Below are 26,522 nucleotides of genomic sequence, written 5' to 3' on the forward strand. Positions count from 1 at the left end.
CCACACAAAAATGGACATAGCTAGTTTTGAGGATGAAGTGGAAGGACATAGTTTTGATGAAAAGTACACACGGCATCAAAGAAAAGGACAGCACTGTTATACCCATTGGGGGATGTTTGGCACAAAAGACTGCTATGAGCTGATCTGACTGGGAGAGAAAGGTGAAAAAGGCCAGTCCAGAGAAAAAAAACATGGCAATTGAAAAACAAATTAGAAAAAATGTGAAATGCAAAAGATTGATCTGACTGGGAAAGAAAGGTGAAAAAAGTCAGTCAAGAAGAGAAAAAACATGGCAACTGAAAAACAAATTACAAAAAATGTGAAATGCAAAAAATTGTCAGAAAATATAGCATCAAAGAGTGGTCACTGGAAACCATAGAAAGAATGCATACAGTACAGAAAGCAGCAGAGGACATGCACAGTGAAAAACATAAAGGAAGGTTACAAATAGTAGAGAGAAATGGAAAGAGAAATGGTGGTGAAATCAAAATTTAATAGGTAATTGAAGAGAAGCTTCCAAACTCTGGCAAAGGAAAGGCATAGACAAAGAGTGAGATGTATACAGGGAGATAATGAGAAAGACATGACATGAACAAAAGTGAAGTGTTGAGTGGAATGGAATCACAATCTCAAACCTCAACTCAGCAGGGGGAAAAGAGAAAATACTCATGGAAGCAAAATGGCTGAGGGAAGGGATATAAAAAAGATGTAAAGAGGTTAAGTACTGTATATACTCATGTAACACGCAATCTCACATATCATGTGACCCCTAAAATTTCACCCCTTGAAAATGATATTGTTATGATACAATAAAGTTTGTTCATACTTACCTGGCAGATATATATATAGCTGTATTTTCTGAAGTCCGACAGAATTTTAAAAACTTCCGACACACGCAGTGGTCGGCCAGGTGTTTAGTACCCATTCCCGCCGCTGGGAGGCGGGTATCAGGAACCATTCCCATTTTCTATTCATAATTTTTATTTCCACTGTCCCTGAGGGGAGGTGGGTGGGTACTTGATTATATATATCTGCCAGGTAAGTATGAACAAACTTTATTGTACAATAATCATAACAATATCATTTTTGTTCATGAAACTTACCTGTCAGATATATATATAGCTGAATCCCACCTTTGGAGGTGGGAAGGGACAGAATAGAAGGATTTTGGGAAACAAATGCATGCAGATGATTTACATCTTGGTTCCACCTGTTAGCATAGCTGGCTTCGTGGTTACTGCCACGTAAGTCTGCTTGTGCTACTAGAGTTGCCAGCGAGGTAGAGATATATAGCTGGTGCACTCCAGATGATCTGTCAACAGGGGCGAGACCACGACGTGACTAGACCATATTGACCATACCATGAGGGCTAAGAAGTAAAATAAATATATATATATATTATATATCACCACCTGACCAACCTAGCCAAAGTTAAGGTGTTTTAACTAAGGCTTAGAGTTAAGAAGTCGCCGTTGTCGGCGACTCAACAACTAAATTAAGAGCTCTTCCTAACCATTTCTACAGGATAGGATGAGTGGTACTTCTTGCCCCCAAGATTGTGTCTGCAGACACGTATGGCCCTAGCGAGCAGCAGATCTCATATGCCATCTTCACATCTCGCAGGGAGTGTGAAGTGAACACAGAGTTGCTTCGCTAAAACATGGTACTCAGGATGTTGCTGAGTGCCATGCTCTGTTGAAATGCTTCCGAGGCCGCGCCCTCAACCTCGTGAGCATTCAGATAAAAAGATTTCAAATCTTTGTGCAAACACAATGAAGGAGCATTTTTGAAAGAACTCCTTAACACTAAAGCCAGGGTGTTCTTCGATATGGGCAAGTCTGGTCTTTTTCGGAACACTGCAGAGTTGCCCGAATGACTTCGACTTTCTTGGGTTTTATGTAGATAAAACTTGAGAGACCCGACAGGGCACAGGACTCTCTCTGGCTCCTGCCCACTAACTTGTGCCATCTTTGCTTCCAAGCTCCTGGCCCAAGGACAAAACGGGTTTCCATTCTTAGGCCACAACGGAAGGCTTAGAGAGCACACCGCCTTGTGTTCTCTAAAGCCAAAACTTGTGACGATGGCTTAAATTTCACTAACCCTCTTTGTCATATCTAGGGTGGTTAGAAGAAGGCCTTCCTGATCACATGCAAGAAGTTAACAGGTAGGAGAGGTTCGAATGCTTTGACATCAAGAACTTCAGACTACGTCTAAGTTCCATATTGAAAGCTTCGATCTGGACATGCACAGTCAGTCCGTCTGTACTAAAGTCAGGTGACCGACCAGTTGACCAGTCAGACGAATCAAGGACAGCAAGGCTGTACCCTGAAGACCATAAGGCACTATTCTTCGCTGAAGGATGAGTGTCTGGACTGCCTGGGCGATTCAATCTAAGCAAACCTTGGGGTGTATCAACGCAACCCAACGTCGTCAGTGAATCAACTCCTGACTCGAGCTTCTGGTGCCAGGAGAAAGGAGCGAGGAGCAAAAAGGCGATTCAGTCCCGAAGGAAGAAATGCCTGACAGTCCAACCTGGTCTCATGTTACACGATCATCGGGGGTGTATAAACGCAACCGACTTCGTCAACAAGAAACTCAGGGCTACTATATGTCGCCTGATCTCGCACGAGTGTCTGACTCCGAGAAAACAGGTGAGACAAAAAGTAGATGGTGAGAGAGTTTCGAGATTCCACAGAACTCAAAGATCGTGAAGGGCTTTGTTGTTTGACAGACGCAAATCTCTGAGCCAAAGGCCGTCAACAACATATTTGCATATTCTTTAATAGTTGTGACTGCCAGCTTATCCCATTCTTCAGACGGAAATGGAAGACGGTAATCTTATTCCTGTCAACATCTCGATAGTCTGAACGTAGTCAGACTCAGAGCGGAGAGGTTATAGGTACCTTTCGAGTTAGAGTAGACCGACTCTCTCGGAAAGGTCCTTGGAAAGTGAACTAGGAAGTATGTGACCTCAGTGAATCCAGGATCCTGAAGGCCAACATGGGGCGATCAGCGTCATTGTCGCTCCCTGTGACGTCATAAATCCTCTTATTACATTTCCTAAGCGACTGAAAAAGGGGAAAAGAGACTAAACATCCATCCCGTTCAATATCATAGGGCGATGGCGTTTAATGGTACCGATCCCGGATCGAGAATAAGGGAGCAGAGAAAAAGAAGCCTCTTCGTTCTCAACATATCGAAGAGAAGAATGAAAGGGCGTCCCTAAAGTCTACACAACTCTCAACTTACTTCTAAAGAAAGATTCCACTCGGAAGTGAATAGTTGCTGCCGTCGATCGAGACGATTCGTACGGACTTTTGTAATCCTGTAACGAACCTGTAGAGGATCGTTACATTCTACGCCTGTTGTTATAATAGGCTCTTTCTCGTAAACTCGAGCAGGGACCGAGAGAAGATACTTCTTAAGAAATGATGAGAGCTGTGGAAAATCAGAGTTGATGTGGACCACTGGTTCCAAAAAAAAAAAAACTCGTTTCGAGGACTGGAGGGACGACCGAATTGCATTTACTTCTTTCAGATTAAGATCCAGGACATCTGAAACCCTACCCAGATGTCCGGCACCTTCTTTCTATCATGACGCACTGAGAGATGTTCAGAATCATTCCTAGACCTTGAATATTTAGTTTCAGTTTCCCGGTAGGAAAAAACTGTGGTCTGAATTGCAGTCTATTCGGGGAAACAAACTTCTTCAGGAAGGAAATGGTCGCCAGCAAGCTCATCCATTCCCTCCCCAAGTATGCTTACTTCCCTAATAAGGCTGCGCTTTGCCTAAGCAAGAGAGCATATAAAAGTGCAATGTTGCGGTAGACTCGTAGTTCTATACCGTGCGGTAACGAGCACCGAAAGGATTAAGAGATAACTCTGTTGAACATAGTAAGGCAAAACGAATGCAACATTTATTCATTCACGTAAGAAATCCCCTCAATCTTAGGCTAAAGTCCGTGATTGTAGGACAGAGATACAGTTAGTCAGTCAATCCCGCAGGAGAGACGTAACCGCCAGCACAGAGATACGGTTAGTCAGTCAATGCCCGCAGGAGAGAGAGACGTAACCTACAGCGCATGACAGCGCACGATCTGTTTACTGGCTCGGTTGGACAGTCAGACACAGCAGCAGCCAGCAGCTTACGAACGTCGTCTCTTAACTTTATGTCTGGGTTGCCAGCTACCCTATTCTACGAAGAAATAGGTCCGTTATTTTTGCAGCAAAAAGACTCACAAGCTGGTATATTTAAGTGCTCTGAAACAGAAAACGCTAAATATATAGATGCGTTTGTGTCGTCAGAACACTACCATACAACGGTAAAAGATAAATCGGAAACTCCTGGAAGGCTGCAGGGAGTAACGCATTAAATGTCCTTAAAATAGACAACTAGACCTCTCGGTTGCCATCCGAAGAGGTAACTACAAGCAAGTATATGACTTGAACCAACCAGAAGTAAAATAACGCAAGGCAAAATATGAAATTATATCACAATAAAGTTTGTTCATACTTACCTGGCAGACATATATATAGCTGAATTCGGAAATACAGCTACATACATATCTGACAGGCAAGTTTTCATGAACAAAACTTAAGAGAATCGAAGCAGTCAGCTCAAGCTTCTTATGTTATTGGACATAAGCGTTCATTGACGTAGTCTACAAGTCTATTTCTTGTACGAGTCTGCGAATGACGAATGAGAGCTCTTCCGAATCTTGTCAATAAGAGCTTATTCGCTTACGCAATATCAAGTTAATGAGATGTTTGTCAATGAGAACTAACCCATTTACGGGACAAAGAGATATTTTGTCAATGAGGGGATACCCACCTTACTTGACAAACGAAAGTATATTGTCAATGGGGGAAAGTCACTGAATTGACAAAACGTAATCCAGGAAGTCGAGCATTTAATTTTTCCGATTCCTGTCTCAAACGAGGAAGGGGCAAGAATCCTGGTTAAGAGGACTGGGCTTACGGCAGGTAGAACGACGATGTTCAATTCGGCAGCGTAGTCCCGACTAGAAACTAACAAAATCTATCATCTGAAAAACCCTTTCAGATGGGCTAAAAAGCTTGCAAAATTATCCTGGGAAGAGGAAGAAACTCTCCAACCAGCTTCCTCTCCCGTATCACAACTAATGCCTGCTAAAGCTTAAAATTTATTGGCAGTATGGCAAAGGAAGTCCTGTCTTGCGCTTTCCTGAAGAGCGTCCTTTTGATGAGTGCCTTTGCAAGAATCCTACTGAATGTTGCCGAGAGTCCTGACGTGCAGGACATCGAGCCTTACATAACCTGTAACTGCCTTATCGCCAGTCTTGACTGCGGTAGTGGCAACTTAAATTTATTGGCAGAATGGCAAAGGTTGCGGTAGAGCAAAAGAGATCTTCCCTTGAGCTTTCCCTAACTCCATCCACCTATGCGAAAGCAATATTAATTGACAGAGACCTCTTGAATTCACGAAACCCGATGTCTTCCTGGGTTTCGAAGAAGAAGTTGTCTGTTCACTTTAAGCTTCCTCCGAAGCACTGCCTACTTCACATTCTTTGCAGGTGAGGTAGAAGGTATCACCGAAGGTAGAGGTAAAAATTCTTTAGGCCCATATCTGAAACAAGAGCTTGAAGAGTTCAACAGAAACGTTCAGCCAGGCGACACACCTGGCGTGCGCTGGTGCACGCTCGGCGTCCACTGGCGCGTGCTCGGTGTCCACTGGCACGGCGCTCGGCGTCCACTGTGAGCGCGCTCTAGTCTTCCACTGGAGTGCGCTCGGCGTCACGGCGCGCGCGCTCGCGTCCACTGGCTCGCGCTTGGCCTGCACCCGCGCGCGCCTGGAGTCCTCCGAGCGTCCCGGGCGTCCGCTCTGAAAAGCTTCCTGCTACTATGACTTCTTTTACGTATTTCTCGGTGGAAAGACGGACACGAGTTCAGGCGACGTTTTCGCCTTCTTACTTCTCACTGAAACGCATAACGAGAGAGAGAGAGAGAGGACGTGAAGCGTCCTCTTCTATAAAGCTTCTATTTAGAGGGCGCGAGTCCTTCCGAAAGCTCCAACCCCTGCATGGGGAGGACGCTTCGGAGGACTAGAAGCAATCTTTCAGGATTCGTGCACGCGCACGCACTTTGGCAGTCTGGGGATTTTTCATCAGAAAACTGCCGAAGGCACGCCAGATCGGTGGGGGTTCCTTGTAACCCTCCTTAGGCTTTCGACATGCTCCCTCCCGGGTCCTGGGAGTCAAGCAGAGGTCCCGGCCTAGAGGCGAAACGAGGCCGATCTGACGCACCCTCCACTACACAAGGGGTATCACTGCACCTTCTGCACTTCACTTTTACTCTCTAAAGCAAGCACTTTCGATTCTAAGTTACGAATCGAAAGAGTATCAGAGAAAGGGCAATTCCTCTACAGACACTGCTTAGGGCCCGAAGGCAACACTGCAGGTTAGGGAGTAACAATTACAGAAGTAGCACTTCACAGCAATGAAGGAGAGCGAGCACCTCTCGTAGACATATGCATAGCCCGTAGGCCATACTACAGGGTTAGGCAAATAAAGTCTACAGGAAGGTTAGCAGGTTCACTACCCTGACTTTTGTTTACTGATTAATTGCGTACATACGAATCATAACGTCTTCCTTACGGAATTAGACATGTTTACTGATTAATTGCGTACCTACGAATCATACGTCTTCCTTACGGAATAGACAGAGTCTCACACTCCTTACATGACAAATCTCAACAAAGAAGCAAGACCCATACCCCTCGTACATACCAAACCGTGCGGATCTACCGAAGCTTTCGGTAGCCACACCCTATCTTTGCAGACAACCCCGTCTGAAACTAGCCTAACTAGATTCAGATATTTTATGCAAAAATGAATCAAATTCAAATCAATTTAAGATAGCGTATGCCTAGCCACAAATCCCACAAATCCAAGTAAATAAATCAAAAGACAATTAGGATACTTAGCGGCAATGAAGTTTCCAAAATCCTATGACGGAGGTACTGAAAACAGGTGTTTTCAGCACCGGCGACAGAAAAATTATGAATAGAAAATGGGAATGGTTCCTGATACCCGCCTCCCAGCGGCGGGAATGGGTACTAACCACCTGGCCGACCACTGCGTGTGTCGGAAGTTTTTAAAATTCTGTCGGACTTCAGAAAAATACAGCTATATATATTATATCTGACAGGTAAGTTTCATGAACAAAATTATTATTCATGTATATCGTGTATTGTGCGAGTTCAATGTTTGAGACCAAATAACAATAGGATACCTCTTTCCCTCCTCTTTATCTCTCCCATTTTCAAGTTAGGCTAACCCCTTTTCCTCTATCTCTTTATTATCCATCTTCTGGTAAGTTAAGAAAAGTAAAAGACCGCTAAAGTATTGTTAATTTGTTAGTAATGTTATACAGGCAGTCCCGGCTTACGACGGGTTCGGCTTACGACGGGTTCGGCTTACAACGTTTCAAGGTTATGCCGCTTTCCAATTATATTCATCAGAAATTATTTCCAGGTTTACAATGCATGTTCCACGGTTACAACACTGATCTGGTGGAAGAAATATGACTCCAAAAATGCAAAATAATCAATATTTGGAGGTTTTTTTGATAAAAAATGCAATAAAATGCAGTTTAAATAGTTTTTTTAATAATACACCCCAAGCATTAAAAGTAAGCTTTTATTAGGATTTTTGACGATTTTCTGGCTTACAACGCGTCTCAAGAACAGAACCCCCGTTGTAAGACGAGGACTGCCTGTACCTGATTTGCTATGAACAGAATCTGATAACAACAGCAGTTTTGCTTGCATTTCAACATCGTACGATAGTAAAAAAAAAATAACCATAGTTATGTTACAAAATGACATTAAGTAGAATAGGACTGATATTTTTACATTACTATATCCATACTTGCTATAAAGAAAAGATCGGCAAGGGCATATACTGCTAAATTTAAGCTGCAAGTTGTAGCTGGAGCTGAGGAAAAATGTTCATCTGCTAATGACTATTATTGTGCATCAGCAACATGGATGAAACTCCCAAAACTTCGGTACAGTACCATCAAACTCGACCGTAAACAAAATTTGAGAAAAATGTGTTTTATTCAAAACTATTTAGCAGAAAAGAACATATTTTACTGTTTTCACTCTGATAAAAGATAAATATGTAAAGCTCATAGTATTCTGATGAAATCAAGTGAAAATATCAAATGCAATCTGTTGATTTCCTTTTATGCAATATACATGCACTCAGTGCCATATACTAACAAAAAAAATAACTTAAATTTTGTTCACAACAATATGTAATCAAATGATATTTCGACTTAAAAACACTTCGTATAACATAAAATAACCTTGGTCCCATATCAATAGAATATCTAAGAGATTCATTTATGCTAACTAGAGGCAAGAAAATAAAAATATTGATTGATATGTTTGTAACTTGTATTTTATAATACAATAGTAATATGAAACTATATACATTATTATTGATGCAGTGAAGTAAAGCATAACTTTTAAAAGAGCCATGGAAAAGATGCATATTCATTATGTTTGTATTTTATCATATGATACTAGTACGTGAATATTACATACGCTAATTTTATATCTTGTATATGATGCAATATAGATGCAACCCGCCCCCTTAAAATTGGCGCCAATATTAGGTCTTCAAAAGTCGTACGATACGCGAGTATAAATGGTGCATAAAATATGAACATGGAAAAATTCAAGCTGAAAAGATTGAGGCAATATAAGAAAATCTTCAGATGGAAGAAAATAAACATGACCTGGAGAATTGACAAAGTAGAAGGATCATTACAGGATACAACAGATACTAAGGTAATAATGGCCACTGGGAAGATGAAAAGTGGAAAATCCTCATGATATCCATAATAATGAGTGAGTTAATAAAAGCAGCTGGAGAGCCATTCATCCTTGAACTTATGGATGGATGAATGGATTATGAAATTTAGGGACAGTCCTAAGCACTGGGATCTATTTTGGTCATTCAGCACCATAATGGTCCTTGAGCTTATGGAAAAGAAAGATAAGCCCTAAGTGCCCACCCACCCCCCCTAAATGGGAAAAAGCTTTACAATTATGAACTAAGAAGAGGCGGAGCAAAGCAATGGAAAAGGAAATCATAGAGGACTCAAACTGTCTGTGCATACTCTGAAACTATTAAGAGGTTTTGGAGGAAAGACTCAGAAACAGTATTAAAACTATCAATTTGGCTTAAGCAGTGGTGAACAATACGAAAAGTAGCACACCAAGGTTACTAAAGCAGATACTTAGACAGGCATTACAAAGCCAAAGGGTAGAAAACATTTATAAAGATAGTCATGTTACTCTACCATAAACAAATGATCTACAGTGAAGAGTGACAAGTGCACTTGAAATAAATGTTGACGTCCATCAAGGACCAGTGCTGAGCCCGTTTGCTGTTTTGTCATAACAATGGAGGAAAGGGGTGCAGAAAGATAGGCATCTGGGAGCTACTATATGTCCATGAATGAAGGTTAACAGCAAATCTGAGGAGGTGGTTGTGCAAATGTTTTAAAAGTTTGAAGAGTGGAGTGGAAGGGAGAGGGCTGCAGTTGAAAACTAATATTAGCAAAACAAAACACATTGATGAATAAGAAGCAAAAGAAAAAGTTAATCACTATGATAAATACAGAAGTATAAAAAGAAAGGTAGCTGCAGCAATTTTTTAATTTAAATAAAAATGTGGTGGAAAGAATATAGTGGTTATATGGGCACTACCAAAGGAATTGGAGACTGAAACAGTGTGACTCACTTATATCGAGACTTTCATCCTGAATAAGGTAAGAAGGTTGCATTAGAACACAGTGGATAAGAGATGTGCATATCCAAAATGAGCTGGCTTGAAAATAAGGAATAGAAAAAAGTTGGTCAGGAAAGCAGTAAATTTGGAAACGGAAGATGAAAACCTGTACAGCTATCCCCCAGTTAACGAAAGTTGTTCCGTTTCTGGGGGCCTGACGGTAACCGAAATTCAAGTCTATGGGAGCCACAATCCCCCTTACGGTTGTCCTAGACCCTTGAGAACGATGCGTTAGGGACAAGTGTCCATCCAGCCAGATATTTTGTCCTAATATGTAATAAGTCTTTAATGGAAGTGTGGAATTTCATTTGGTCTAATTCATGGTAGTTCCACACATTTTTAGATAGATGCATAAACTTACTGGTACAAATTTTTGGCCTTGTGAGAGAGAGAGAGAGTAGAGCAGAAGAGAGAGAGAGAGGAGAGAGAAGAGAGACGAAGAGAGAGAGAATCATCTTTTCCAGACTGCGAATGTTTCCTACATTTCTTTATTTATCAAATCTCCTAGGTAGGAAGAAACTCTTAGCTATGTAATTACTTGGTAAGCTACTTATATAAAACTTTGGTTTCAAGGTACATAGGCTTGAGTCTGCTGGGCTAAAAAAAAAAAAAAAAATGAAAAAAATAAAAAATAAAAAATTAATTATGTGAGTACGTAATTCGTTTGCAAGTTAATATGAACACAAAGTTAAGTACTGTACATGCAATATAAAAGTAGTATTAAACATCATACCTTGTCTCCCAAGTAAGAATGCAGCATTCGGATGACAGACGCTCCCTTTGAGTATGATATATCATCAAAAATTTCATCAACTTCTGATGGATGACCTACAGGTACTTACAATGGGGTGTGGAATTTTCAGACAGTCCAATTCCAAAGCTCGAATGTAAGTATTAGTTACAAATTGCGTCCAGATGTCATATTCAGGGAACAAATGATCAACACATAAAAATTCTACAAATGTAGCATACCCTTCATTTAACCATAAATGAGTCCACCACTCCTGGAAACAAAAATTACATTTTTATAGTAAAAAACAAAGATTTTTATTACTTACTTACCCAGTAATAACATAGCTATAGTTTTCAACGTATGGCAGCCTAAATTCAAATTTTGAGGGGACCACTGCAATTGCTCATTGTAGGTATATACAGTACCACCCCATAACAGCTATATTAGGAATGACTTGGCTAACCATGTCACTGTTTTATAAATAACGTCCATCAGGTGGGAGGGAGGGAGGGGGGGCTCTGATGTCACAATTTTTAAAAGTAAATTGTAATTTTTTCATATACAAACCTGAGGTTCTTTACATTAACCCTTAAACGCCGGACTGGACGTATTTTACGTCGACATTTTTTGTCTCTCGGTGCCGACTGGATGTATTTTACGTCGACATACAAAAGTTTTTTTAAAAATTCGCGGAAAAATACTTTTAGGCCTATCAGCCGAGAACTCTTGAATCACGCGCCCCTTGGGGGGATGCTGTGAGTTCACGGATCAAGGCGTTGTTTGTTTACAATCGTTACGCAAGCGCGAATTTCTTTCTTGCCGCACTCAAAAGTATCTGTGACACATCTCGGAAATTATTTCGTCACTTTGACATAATTTGTTTACCATTTTAAATTAGCCGTTACATAAAGTTTTATATATTAAAATGTGCGCAATTTTATGCACAATACACAAACTAAAAAACAACCCATGGTTGTAGCTTTTATCAGTTTTGAGATATTTTCATATAAATAACGATAAGTGCCAAAATTTCAACCCCTTCGGTCAACTTTGACTCTACCAAAGAAATGGTCGAAAAACGCAATTGTAAGCTAAAACTCTTATATTTTAGTAATATTCAATCATTTACCTTAATTTTGCAACTAATTGGAAGTCTCTAGCACAATATTTTGATTTATGGTGAATTTATGAAAAAACTTTTTTCCTTACGTTTGCCGCGCGGTAACTCTTCCGAAAAAAATCATACATGCGATTGTGGTAATGTTTGCACCATTTTAAATTAGCCGTTACATAAAGTTTTATATATGAAAATGTGCGCAATTTCATGCACAATACAACTAAAAAACAACCCATGGTTGTAGCTTTTATCAATTTTGAAATATTTTCATATAAAAAATGATAAGTGACAAATTTTCAACCTTCGGTCAACTTTGACTCTACCGAAATGGTCAAAAAACGCAATTGTAAGCTAAAACGCTTATATTCTAGTAATATTCAAGCATTTACCTTCATTTTGCAACAAATTGGAAGTCTCTAGCACAATATTTCGATTTATGGTGAATTTATGAAAAAAATAACATTTTCTTTACGTCCGCGCGGTAACTCTTCCGAAAAAATCATAACGTGCGATTGTGGTAATGTTTGCACCATTTTAAATTAGCCGTTACATAAAGTTTTATATATGAAAATGTGCGCAATTTCATGTATAATACAACAAGAAATAGTTAAAGGTTGTAGCTTTTCTCATTTTGAAATATTTGCATATAAATCACGATAAATAGAAAAAAAAACCACGTTCGGTCAAATTGACTCTACTGAAATGGTCGAAAAACGCAATTGTAAGCTAAAAACTCTTACAGTCTAGTAATATTCAGTCATTTATCTTCATCGTGAATCAAATTCGAAGTCTCTAGCACAATATTTAAATTTATGGTGAATTTAAAAAAAAATTTTCCTTCCCTCTGCGCGCGGATTCTCCGCCACAAATCTCCGAAATGCGTAAGTCCCCATTCTCGGAATATTTGATCCTTTTATATTAGGCATTTCATAGAGTTTTATATATGAAAATGTGCGCAATTTCATGTAAAATAAAACGAAAAATATTTGAAAGTTGTAGCTTTTCTTATTTCCGAAATAATTGCATATAAAAAAAAAAAAAAAAAAATATATATAAAAAAAATTCGACATTCGGTCAACTTTAACTCGTCAGATATGGTCGAAAAACTGCATTTGTAAGCTAATATTCTTCTACAGTATAGTAATATTCAATCATTTTTCTTCATTTTGAAAGAAATTGGAAGTCTCTAGGACAATATTTAGATTTATGGTGAATTTTGAAAAAAATATTTGTTTACGCCGCGCGTTACGAATTCATGCATTATTTTGTGATAATATTTCTCTGTGTTGCTTTTATTGTTTTACAATGTGTTTATATACCAAAATGATCGTAATTTAGTGTACATTACAACGAAAAAAAAGTAACTTGTTACCTTTAACCGTTTTGCGCACAGCGCGATTTAAATACAATTATATATGAAATTTCGTTTTTGCACTATCATATATCGCATTATTTATATAGATAATGATAATTTTTCATTTCTGATGGTTGCATACTAAACTTCAGGCAATGACAAAAAAAGGAGCCAAAAATGAACTCTTAATCTTGAAAACTAAGCACGCTGTGATTTTTTGAAAAAAATATTTTTCCGCTTCCGCACTCACTCTGAAACGTCTCCGGCACACGGGAGACATTTTTTTTTTTACCGCTTCGGGCGTTTAAGGGTTAAGAATTGCTTATGGCAAAGCTAGAACACGGCTGTTAAAACTCTTGAACAAGGTGGTAAGGCAGTAACTACTGTCCGGTAGGCAGGGAGACCCGCCTGCCCAGATGTAAACATTCCACTTTGCCTATGGCTCAGGTTTTTCCTTTCAGACTGAGGGGTGGCATGAGGGTGGCGGGCCTAAAATGTAAAGGACCTCAGGGTTTGTATAGTTAGGGAAAACTAAAATTTACTTTTTAAAATTGTGATTTGTTCCTACACAATATACAAAACCTTGGTCCTTTACATTATGAAGACTCACTGGCTGGAGGGAGGAATCTGAGTGAGTCCTTGAACTGACTGGAGTTCTGCACACCTGGGGCTACTCCTCCCGGTCAACTGAGCAAGGAGTGCCCTGCCTCTTACAAATTGATCGGAGTATAAAAACTGCGAGATCAAGAGTCAGATTTCTGGACCTTTTCGAATGAGTGGGAAATCATAACTCACATGAAAAAAGGCTGGGAGGAATATTGACAGTCGGAGGCATTAAGGCAAAGATCCAAGAACTGTCTCATTGCCAGTCTCCTTCCTCCCCTTGCTAGAAGGAGGAGCAGGATTACTTCTATGATTCTAACAAGAAAAATAGAAAGAAAGCTTGATGTAGATCTACATCAGACGCCAGTCCAGCAAGTGTAGATTCGAGTCCTATTCTCAGCCTGAAGGAAGAGAAGTAGAAGAACGAGGAAGAAGGAAGAGAACTGTGCACCTTAGGCAAGATGCAACCTGTCCCCTTCAAGGAGTTAGGTAAGAAACGTTGAGCAGCCACCACAGGTCCAAGGAAAAAGGTTCCAAGGACTTGTGGGCAAAGGTCTGAGGGTAGAAAAACATAAATGTGGTCCTAATGAGAATACATCTATTTTCCATTCTGACATATTCTTTTGGAATACAAGGAATGGACCAAGCCACTGACTTCACAACTTCTCGGATGGATTGTACAGGTGACATCATCGCCAGTGGCAGAGTACATCTTGCCAATCGTCTCACAAAGCCTGAGGGAAGCTGTGCTCTTAGACACTTTTCTCTCTACTGGGCGAGATAGTACTGCATAGAGAAAAGTCACCAACATTCAGTTTAAGAATGTCGAGCCTTTTCGGAAAGTACCGCAGCACCCTACAGAACAAAGACATGAGGGGATCAGGAACGGACGCGAAAAGCCTGGACCAAGAGAGGCCTGAAAGAATTCGGAATTCATATTGGAACATCTGAGATGGAGTTTGGCGGGACATCAATCCCTGCCTTTTGAAGGGTGATATTTTTTATAGTAACGGTAACTGCTTACTTTCATGAAAAATAATCAATCAATAACCAATTACCCACTACATTTTAAATCTTTATAGCAATTTCTGGCATCTAGGCATAAAAACGTGCATAATAAAATATATGAATAACATTAGCATTCATTAATTCAGGACATGAATGTATTTCAAGATATCATAAATGTACATGTACTTTCTAATATAAAAGATAAATTTATTTATATAAAAAGTAGTTTAGCATTAAAGTATCGAAGCAAATCTGACTCTAATATTGTAAAGCAGTTGCTTCTATACTCTAAATAGCGACAGAAGAAAGAAAAAATAGTATTATTAACAAATAATCGATACTGAAAAAGAAATCATTACTAGAATTTTCAGGAATAAATCAAAGTAATCGAATCCAGTAACCAATTACAAGCACCATTAGTTCAGGCAAGTGGCTTGCACTTTAGTCCACACTGCCATGTGAGCTGGAGACTAGGAGCTAAAGATGTGGAACATTCACAATTGCATGACACCAGGAAAATACCTCCATAAGCCAGGTCCACGCAAACCATCTCTGTAACTTTCCAAAATACTGCCGAAGCAAGAGCTGGTAGTCAATACTCGACTGACAAGAACATTTCCGCCCAAAGCCCACCGCAGCCAAACATTTACACCATCCTCTCCTTACTACATTCCAAGCCCTACACTTTTCGGTTCTTTGCAAAGGAAAGTGATGAGTATCCCAGCTCGGTGAACAAAACAAGTTACAAAAATTTTGGCCTAATTGTAAATGTTTGACCTAAAAGAATGTTGTAACATTCAAGAATTACTTTAAGGTAATTATTTACCAAAGACTTGAGAATAAACTATGGCCAGTAAACAAATCCTAAAAGCAAAAATCTGGCAAAAAGGAATGATGTAACATCAAGAATTACTATACGATATTTATTAACCAGCAACTTCCACACAGCCTAAGCCTGGTAAGTAAATCATATATACATAAGTTTTGGCCTGAAGGGATGGTGTAACATTCGAGAATTATTTTAAGGTAATTATTTACTGGCATTTTGCAAATAGCTATGTCTAGTTAAATATATCATGAATGCTAAAGATTTTGGCCTAATGGAATGGCGTTTCATTCAAGAACTACTTTTTTAAGGCATTTATTAACCGGCGACTTGCATGTAGCCTAAACCCTGCAAGTAGTCAGCTTGATGATAATCTGAATTAAAATAATAACAAAAAACCAAATACAAGACTCATCCTGCTGAAGGCTAAGAAATACACATTTCAGTGGTTGTGTAATATACTACCAAAAGCAAGTGATATAACCAGAAAATAAGAACAAGCTGCTGTAAGCAATCTATGTTTAGTTAAGCACAGCAGAAAACAATAATTATGTGGTTAGGTAACTCGTCCCTAATACGTATTGCCATTAGGAGGCGGGCACTGTATACCTACAATGACCAATCAAAGCGCTACCTGCAAAATTTGAATTTCATCTGCCATACAGGAAAACTATAGTTATGTAAATTACTGGGCGAGTCACTTTTACAAAAACTGAATATAGTAAATAGCCAACCTGCATATACATGACATAATTCTCAATTCTCCAGGTAACAGTCACCATTTAAAACTGAGTAACTTAAATTTTATAAGACCACTCTTGTAATCAGGTACACTAACAATTAAAAAATGACAACTTCAAATTGTGTCATTATATTATTTAATTGCTGTATTGCAGTATTACACACTTACCATGGTTACAAGATTACCAAAACCACTGATGTGCCAGTTCATGTCCAACGACCAGAGCAATCCATTGTCGCTGGCTTGCACTTGTATTATGGGTGGATCAACCAGTAAGCATGTTTCACGATACGTGACTAAGCCCCAGTTTTCCATGGCACCTGTGACAATTTTAATGAATTAGTGAATCATCAACTTTCAAACAATTTTAATGTAATTACAAATGTCTTTTGATACTACTATCTCACTCGCTATAAATTTCAAGGCATTTGGCAAGTGCACAAAAACAGGCAATTTTATATTATCATTATAAAAGCAGTACCAGCAAGTCTTAGTAAAATAGTAATGTTATTACTATACATCATAACAAAAACTCTAAAACAGAAAATGGCAGGTAAATAAGAGAATTTGATCAAATTAATGGTGTTCATCCTCAATATATTTTTTAGTCTAGTTGCTGTCTTGTCCTCAAAGGATTACCCCTTCCATGGTCTATTCAGAACTCCATGGTGACCAGACTACTGTCAAAGAATTATCTTAACTGGTTTTGTGGCCAGGTATTGTATTATAATGATAAAACTTTATAACATGTGATAAAGTATAAATGGATTTGGGATAAGAGGGCACTTTATATTATCCTCAGCAAACGCTAATACCAGTTTACCTGCATCAAAATTGCAAGTAGAAGTGGCTATGCACATATGCACCATCACATTGTTTACATGCGACCAAAATCTGACAATGATGCCATTCCTTTCTCTGGTCACTGAGAAACCAAAAGCTCTTGAGTATCACCACCCACAAAGTCATTCAGTGATGAAATGGAAAATGAAGTGAACCTATCATCGTGCACAGAGGGATTTTGAGTCTGGCCACGAATCTCGGGACAAATTCATGGGACACCGACCCCCAACCCCTTGTGTGCTTCACATCATAGCTCAGACCATGGAGCTCTCCTACCCTCTTCGAAGATGCCAAGGCCCAGAAGGAAAACTGTCTTGAGCGTCAAGTTCCTGTCGATGAGTGACGCAAAGGCTCATATGGACCTTAGTGAAGCTCTTGAGAACCAAGGAAACTTCCACATTGGAGGCTTGAGCTCCCTAGAAGAACTCAACTGCTCAAACGCCTTAACTAGCAAGGAAAGTTCCCAGGACAAGGAGATGTCGATACTCTAAGGCATAACACTAAACTCAGGGCCGCCCTGTAGCGTCTAACGGCAGAAACGGACAAACGTTTCTCATCTCGGAGGAAGGTTAAAAAGTCTGCTATTCGCTGAATAGAGGTTGCGAGTGGAGAAAAACCCCATTTACGACACCAATCACAGTAGATCCCCATTTGCCTTGGTAAACTGGAGAGGTCAACCTTCAGAGACTGCTGGACATATGCCCTGCTGTTCTCTGAGAAAAGCCTCTCGCTCAGTGGAGATACTTGATAGCCTCCAACCATGAAGAGACAGGGATTCTACTGACTAGTGGAACCTTTCCCTATGCGGCTGACACAGGAGATGCTGCCAAGGGGGAATTTCCTCGGAAACTCAGACAAAACGACAGCAGATCTGGAAACCATTCCGCCTGAGGCCACAGAGGGGCTACCAAAGTCATCCTGAGACCATGCAAAACTCATCAGCCTGTTCAGAACCTTACGGATCAAAAACAAAAGCGGAGGAAAGGCATACACCTCCAGTTCCCAGGGTGTTAGAACGCGTCCTCCGCTAACGCTAAAAGATCTGGAACCACTGAACAGAATATCTCCAGTTTCCTGTTGAACCGAGTCGCAAAAAGGTCCAGTATGAGTCTCCCCTAAACCTGGAAGAGCTTCTCTGCTACTACTTGATGAAGAGACCACTTTGTGCCTGGGATATACCTGGTTGAGAGCTCTACCGGATTGCTGACTGCCCACTGGTGAACTCCGACTGGTCAAGGCGTGAAGTTGACATGAAACCAGGCCTCCCTACTTGTTCACATGGGTGTTGTCCAACATGAGAACGACAGAATGACCCTCTACTTTCTCCCGAAAACTCCTTCAGACCCAGGAAGGCTGCCTTCAACTCCAAGATGTTGATATGCTGCTGTTTGTCTTCCAAACTCCAAATGCCTGAGGCAATGAGGCCACCTAAATGAGCCCCCAACCTGTGAGGGAGGTGTCTGAAAACAGAAGGGAGTCTGGTGGGAGAGAACACAGAGGGACACACTTCAAAAGATTTTGGTCGTCCAACCACCAACGAAGGTCTTCTCTCACTTCCAGAAACAGAGGAACCTTTAACAGGGGTAAGTCCCCTGCCGGAGACCAGAATTTCCCCCCAGTCTCCATTGTAGAGACAGAAGTGAAGACCATCCATGAGGGACCAGCCTCTCCAGGGAACACAAAACTCCCCGAAGAACCTGCCACTGATGAGCTAACTGATGAGGTTCTGAGAGGAAGTCGCGCGCCACCACTCACAAAACTTCTCCAACCTCTGATCTGATGGGAAAACTTGCACCGCCGTATCAATGACCATGCCCAGGTAGAGAATCCAGGTTTTTTGTTTGACTTTCCTGGTGACCACGATGCCCAGTTCCAGACAAATCCGAAACAGATGATCTGTCCTGCAGCAACTTTTCCCTGGAACCTGCCAAGGGACCAACCAATCGTCGAGGTACCTCAGCAAACGGATCTCCTGAGCATGGGCCCAACTTGATACGAGAGAGAAGACTCTTTGTGAACACTGAGGGGCTGTGGTCAGCCCGCAGCAGCAGGACTTTGAACTCGAAGACCTTGTCCCTGAGAGAGAAGCGAAGGAACTTTCTGGACGTCAGATGAATTGGATCTAGAAGTATGCGTCCCTCAAGTCTATCGATAGCATGAAGATGCCTTCCCTCACAGCTGCCAACACTAAACGCGGGGTCTCCATCTTGAACCGTGTCTTCCTGATGAAGTAATTCAAGTGGGTAAGTTTGATCACAGGTCTCCAACCTCCCGATGCCTTGGGCACCAAGATGTGACTGTAAAACCCGGAGACAGATGCTCCACTTCCTCTATCGCATCCTTGTCAGCATCTGCACTTCTTCTACCACCCACTTCTCTGCCCATAACTCAGCCACTTGGCCCAATGGCCTGCCAGGCACCCTCCCACCCATGGCACAGGAGAGAGAGAGGCGCCTAATCTACTGACGGCCCCTATTTACCTCTGCCCTTGGGGCCCTCCTTGGTTTATAGGGAATGGGAGCGAAAAGATGTTGGTCCTCTGACCTAGTCTGGGAGTTCAGTTTCGGCAGGGTCTCCTGCCGAAACTGAACTCCTCGATGGCCCACCAGGCAACGATTCTTTCGTAACTGCTGCTGGGCAGGGCAGGGAGAGGAGGAGGAGCCGAACGTCTCCAAGGATGAGACTCCGACTTAGACACAGCCTGGTGCACCAATCTGTCCTTGGTGTCAGCCTGACGCCAGTCTATCGCATACTCCAGCTCAGTCCCGAGGGGAAAAACAAAAAAACTGAGACTCCAACAAAGATACCCATTCCTCAACGCCAGCAAGGACTCAGGGCCAATGATTCTTTTCCATCTTGGATAAAACCATGTCTCTCTAATCAGGAGAAGGTTAGACCCATAAATTAACACTGAGGTGAACCATATAAAAAAATGCCTTGCCTCCAGACTGCAACAAACTGGCAAGAGGACGCACTCACCAAACCTTCTGGGGACCTGTCAGAAGCTATCTTGGCAATGACCATGGACCAAGAGTCTAGCCGAACAAAACCCGTCTGCAACATGGATGTTGCCATAGATTCCGACACTGAGGTATCTGTATCTTGTGGAGACAACGTTGGAGGCTCAACTAAAAACGTCTTCCTCGTTCATATTAATGGAAGAACCAGCAGCCAAACAGCCCAAAACACCAACTAACCTGGCTGCTGGATCCAAGAGCCGACTCCCGCGACGAACCAACCACAACACCAGGAACACCACTATGCACTCTCCCAACAGATGACCTCCCTTAACATGGCTGCAAAAGGCACAGGCGTGGCAGACGTATGAACGTAAGCTGGAGAGGAATCTCAAACACTCGATAACGAATGAGAATCCCTCGGAGTCGAACTCCTGGAAGTCCCAGAGAGAGGGGCAGGCAAAACCACTCCTGCTGCACCAACTCCACGCTCACAACCTTCGACCTCTTGACAAGCGCCTTGAGATCCTTACGGCGACGAATAGGCCCCTGGAAACGTAAGAAGAAATGGGGGAGCGCCTGCAACATCTGCACAAACGGGGGAGGTTGCAACATGCTTGCGACTCGATGCAGAGGATGCAGCAGCCACTGCAGAGTGCACAGAAGGGGAAGAAACACTAACACTTTCCAAAACACCAACACTCTCAGGAACATGGGGCGTGTTGCTCCTCACTCGCAGGCGAAGAATGAGGAGTGTCCTTAGCCTTCCAACGCTTGATACGCCAACGCGTCGGAGATGGGGGAGAAGGAGAAGACGACAACACTGGTGTTTCTTACGCAATCTCTTCACAGGAGCCAGGGCGATGCAACATGTTTGCTTCCAGTCCTCCCAGCCGACATGGCAGCCAACTTATCTTCAAAACAGAGTCCAATCTCTTAAAAAAACCACCTGGTATAAAGCCTCAGATGGATCAGCAAGAGAAGGCTCCAACGACTATGGAAGGGAGATGCAGTGAACTGGACGGCAGAGATGACTTCAAGGCAGCAAACGACGACGACACAGATGAGAGAGGCAGCGCAGTGCAGACGACTGGGAGTAAACGTCATTGATGGAAGTGCATCATAAGTGGCGATGATGTCACGGCTTCCCCTTGATCCGAACGGGAAGCAGATGCCACTGGTGGAGGGATACAAAATGACTAGCGGGGCTGACGCCACGGCTTCCCTCTGACTCGAAGAAGCGGCAACAGTCACTGGTGGAGCAATACAATATAGAGAAGAAACCATAATAACAGCACACACCCACACACACTAAACAATCAAAATGGGCAATGAACCGGGTGAAAGGCCGAGAGAGGTCAATCACAACTCTCACCCAGGCGGTTAAGAAAAACTGACGTGGTGGCGTAGGTGCGGTGGTCCTTGACCACTCTTCACCCGATATACGCACTCGTTGCCAGATCTCACAAGATTCCTTGCTTTCATCTGCAATTTAACCGTATCCAGCTAGGCGCTAGAAATTATCCTATTGTTAAGACCGAAGGTTTCTTCGCGCATGAACAAGGTTTCATTTTTTCCTACACTCTAGCAACACTTGCAACGAGCTCAGACAAGTTCAATTACACTGTGTATCGGTAAGAAGCATGATAGTCTTAACCCATTGGCGCTACAGCAGCAAAACCACGTCTTCCTAACAGGCCGGTATGCTAACTATAGCTGGGGAAGGTTTGATAATACTGCAAACATACCCACCATGCTTAGGTAGGTCACCAAAGATCTTTACTCAAAAAAATGTGAGTTCACACTTAGGTATTTGGAATACAAAATGGGGCCCTGAAACATAGTGCTTGACCCTGGACCAAAAATGTTTTTGGGTTGGTCGGATAAAAAATTAGAGCGTTTTGTCACTTGTCAATTTCTTGGTAAAGCTCCTTTGAGGACGAGACAGCAACTACACTATAAAAAAAACTGGTTTTGACAAGGGAAAAACCTATTTTTGGTAGTTACTGTTGAGTCCTCAAAACCCTCCCACTTCCCTGAAAAAAAGACATGGATTTGGGTAAGGGATCATCCTGCATTGACCAAAAGAAATGACTGGTGTCTTGGTTTGGATTTTGGTTATATGTAACCAATATGACGGCGCGCATGAGCATAGCCACTTCTTCTTCTTGCAGTTTTGACGTAGGTAAATTGGGTATTAGCGTTTGCTGAGGGTAATAGAGAGTGCTCTTTTATCCTGAGACCATTTATACTCTATGCACCGTATAATGTTTATCATTATGATGCAATACCTGGCCACAAGACCAGTTTAAGAGAATTCTTTGACATTAGTCTGGTCACCCTGGAGCTCTAGATAGACCACTGAAAGGGTAATCCTTTGAGAACTCACCAGCAACTACCATTAATTGTGTAAAGGAGGTAATTTGAGAAATGCAAAAATAGAGCCCCTAAGATCTGCTATATGCAGCTGACCTGTTTAAACAACTAAGTCAGAAGAAAGAATCATATCTCTGTTTAAAAGACAAAGCAACGGAAAAAAGGACTGAAATTTGAAGTAAGCAAAACAAAGCATTTTATCAATTTGTATAAAACAAGTAAAATATACTAGTACATAATTTCTAAAAACACAAAAAATTACATACCAACAGAAAAATCTGCAATAGCAATGAGATCCATTTTTGGAAGAGGATATGCAATGTTGAAGTATTCCTTGTAGTAGGGCAAGACTTTAGTGGCTACTTCTAGAGCAAATTTTCCTTGCTCTTTCTTACCCACTGGTGTATAAACACGAACCTGAAAGATAAACCTCATTCACCAAAATGCAAGACAAGCAAAATACCTATAAGCCTTTACACCAAATGCATGACGGAAAAAAATTATTTATAAGCCTTTAATGCAAATTGGCTATAGTATTTTTTCAACATGATGAAATACATATATAATGACAGATCAATTTATTTTTGACACAGAAAAAGTTAATTCAGTTTACACATAAACTATCTGGTTTACTAATCATAGACAAGGATTACTTAGTTTTCTAAAAACAGTGTTACTTTACATGATCACTTTCAGTGGTAGGCATACAAGGTACGTATACCTCATCTTTATTAACTACTACAAATATAAAACCCATCACCAAGACAATGGAAAAAAATCTTCAGAGGGTCATTCCACTGGTAAAATAAAGGATAAAAGCATACCTTTCCACTGATAAATATCAAATATCAAATAGCGTGACAATAATTGTAATAAGCATAACACAAAGATTGTTCAGCTACACTGGTTTGAACACTCAAATAAAGTGATGTAAACTGCAGTTTAAATTTGGATCAATAAAATAAAGGAACTATACATTCTTCAAAACCTTTCAATATGACTTATTTAGTATCACATATTTATGTCTAAATTTTTTTTAAAGATATTTGTTCTTTTTTTTTCTGTAAAAGAAAAAATATTGTGCTGGCTTTGTCTGTCCATCCGTACCTTTTTCTCTCTGGACTTTTTTCTGTCTGCACTTTTTCTGTCCATCCTCAGATCCTTAAAAACTACTGAGGCTAGTGGTATAAAGGTCAACATGAGACCCAATCAAAGTACATGACTTGTCCAAACAAGACACCTACTACTGTTGGATAAAATCCCCTAACTAACAATAAAGTGCTTTCAATTATAGGAAAATTGAATGGAGAAATCTCTCCTAGGGTGACCAGTTTCCTGCTACAGTGGTACCTCGACATACAAAATTAATCCGTTCCGAGGCGGCCTTCGTAACATGAGCTTTTCGTATCTTGAACCCGCATTTTACATGTAAAATGCCTAATCCGTTCCAAGCCTACAAAAACACCCCAGTAAATTTTATAATAAAGCTAAATTGACCAATAAACAATGAAATACTACAACAATTTGGACCATTCAATACCTAACTTAATACGTACTAGTACTAATATGTACCTGGAAATAAAAGTGTTTAGTGTACATGGTATAAAGTACAAGGTACAAGAAAAACTGAGGTACGTACGTATGTAGTAAAATGTGGAACCTTACCTTTCGAGTGAAGCTATCTCCAAAGTGACAACAGAGGAGGAGGACAAACGGCAGAAAACTTCTTATAGTACGTACACTTAAACTTTACGAAACATTAAAAAATGTCAGGAAACATAAACTAAACTTTACGAAACACATTAACAAAACTGGTAACACTTAACTTTACAAAAAACTTAAAATTAAATTTTTTTTTTTTTTTTTTTTTTTTTTTTTTTTTTTTTTTTGACAAAATTTCAATTTCTTCACCACTTTCAACTTTCTGTTTTTTGTTTTCGTAGTATCAATTGGATCTTCCTTTTTGCTTACTCCTACTAAAGGTCTCTTTAAAAAATAACTATCCAAGGAAGATTGCTTCTGCCTACTTTTCACAATGTTCCTGAGACGACTCTGGCAAACATTATCGAACTGCACAAGCATACGACCTGTGTAAGTCTCTTCGGGGTGTCTCTTTTCTACAAATGATTGCACCTTATGAAAAGCAGCAAGAGCATCCTTAATTTCTGCCGTGTCATAGGGTCGTCCTCCTCCTCCTCGCCGCTGCTAGAGAAATCTTCTTGAATGACGTTATGTTGCATGGCCTCCAACTCCTTCAGTCATACGTCATAAGCTACTCTTGGTGCCGCCTCGAGAAGGTCATTGATGTTCGTCCTCGTCGACAACCAGCCCCATGGACTTGCTGAGTGCAACGATCTCGCAAGATCTGGTTGTGAACAGTTTCAGGATCGTCAACTGTTCCTGAATCTGCAGCACCAGCTTCGCCCACGTCAAATCCCTCGAAGTCTCGGGCGGATACAGCATCAGGCCAGTGTCCTCATGAAGAATTCAAGGTTCACCTCGAAACCTCCTGCAAGCTTGATCGATGAGTCGGATGCATATCACAACATCGAAATGCTCCTTACAAAATTCACGCAAGGTGAGGTTTGTGGTATCGGTGATGTTAAAACATCGTTTTGTGGTAATCGGTGATGTGAAACATCTCTTGAAAAGATGTTTCATATACAGCTTCTTGAAGTTCGATATCAATTGCTGGTCATGGGCTGGAGGAGAGGGGTGGTGTTAGGTGGAAGATAAAGAACCTTGTTAAAAGAATACTCCACTAGGATATCTTCCTCGAGGCCAGGAGGGTGAGCAGGGGCATTGTCCAACAACAGCAGACATTTCAGAAGGAGGCGCTTCTCTTCCAAGAATTTCTTCACTGTCAGGCCGAAACACAGATTTACCCACTCGGTGAACAAAAATCTCGTTACACCAGAGCTTTCGCATTAGCCATCCCCCACATCACTGGAAGCTTCTCCTTTAGCACCTTTGTGGGCCTTCAAGGCTCAAGGAGTCTCCGAATGATACACAAGTAGGGCTTCACCTTGCAATCCCCACTAGCGTGTCGAACAAAGTGCGAGTGTAAGGAGCCTGTCTATCATAGGCTTATACCCAGGTAGCTTCTTCTCTTCCTGCCGTGATGTACGTTCCGACGAGGCATTGTTTTCCAAAAAAAAGAAAAAAAAAAGGCAGTCTCATCACAGCTGAAGACTTGCTGAGAACTGTACCCTTCGTTGATCGTCATCTCGTTGAACGTCTTAATAAAGGCTTCAGCCACTTTCATGTCCGAGGCCTGGCCGCCTCCCCATGCAGCCGCACCACCGAATGGATGCCAGTCCATTTACAGGAATTTTTCGAGCACCCATGAGAAGCCTTAAAATCTGGGGTTGGCGTCTAATGTCCCTTCTCCTCAGTCGTCTTCGGCTGGGCAATCAAATTGCTGAAAATAGCGCTGGCCTTGTGGCAGATTGCCGTCTCTGTTATCGTATCGCCAGCGATTTTCTTAGTCTTTTATCCAGACAAGAAGCAGCTTTCCATCTCATCGTGCACGTGGCTCCTCTTGCTAGACAAATAGTCACGCCCTTGGATGGGATCATGGGAGAGATGCTGACCAATAGGAGAGCAAGATCTTACGGCGGTGACTAGCACCAGGAACCAATGGGAGAGCGGGAGGATGGTGGCGGGTCTACTCAGCTGGCGGCGCGCGAGTTTTAAAATTGTTATTGGTGGTCCGGGCGAATCTCGGGACTTTACAGCAACAACCTTTCGTATCCTGAACCTGTTTTCGTATGTAGAGCCAAAAAAATCTTCATACTTGCTTTCGTAACTCAAATTTTTCGTAAGTTGAGCCTTTCGTATGTCGAGGTACACTGTACTTGGAAATCTGTTGTCCGAAATCAAAACTTTCAAACTGTATGGTTGGGTAGATGTGCTAAACTAAAACCTGTTCAGCCCAAACTGACTGCATCTTGGCAGAGAGATGTATAAGCTGGGAAAGAAGTCTGTTGCAAAAACTGAGTCAGGAAGCTGTAATTGGTGACAAAGCCCCAACCAACTGCCTTGGACACCATGAACTGATGACTAAGGAAAATTAGTCATCGCAACCTCTTTAATAGTCTGTTTCTCTAGTATCCATCTTCC

The 26,522-nt window shown here is 41.3% G+C and overlaps 1 pseudogene; it reads right to left on the reverse strand.

Annotated features, from left to right (window-relative positions):
- The window catches only part of LOC135219853 (puromycin-sensitive aminopeptidase-like), a 185,904-nt pseudogene that overhangs the window by 137,231 nt on the left and 22,151 nt on the right, over window positions 1-26,522 (reverse strand).

The sequence above is a fragment of the Macrobrachium nipponense genome, chromosome 1 (assembly GCF_015104395.2).
Source record: "Macrobrachium nipponense isolate FS-2020 chromosome 1, ASM1510439v2, whole genome shotgun sequence".
NCBI classification, from domain to species: domain Eukaryota; kingdom Metazoa; phylum Arthropoda; class Malacostraca; order Decapoda; family Palaemonidae; genus Macrobrachium; species Macrobrachium nipponense.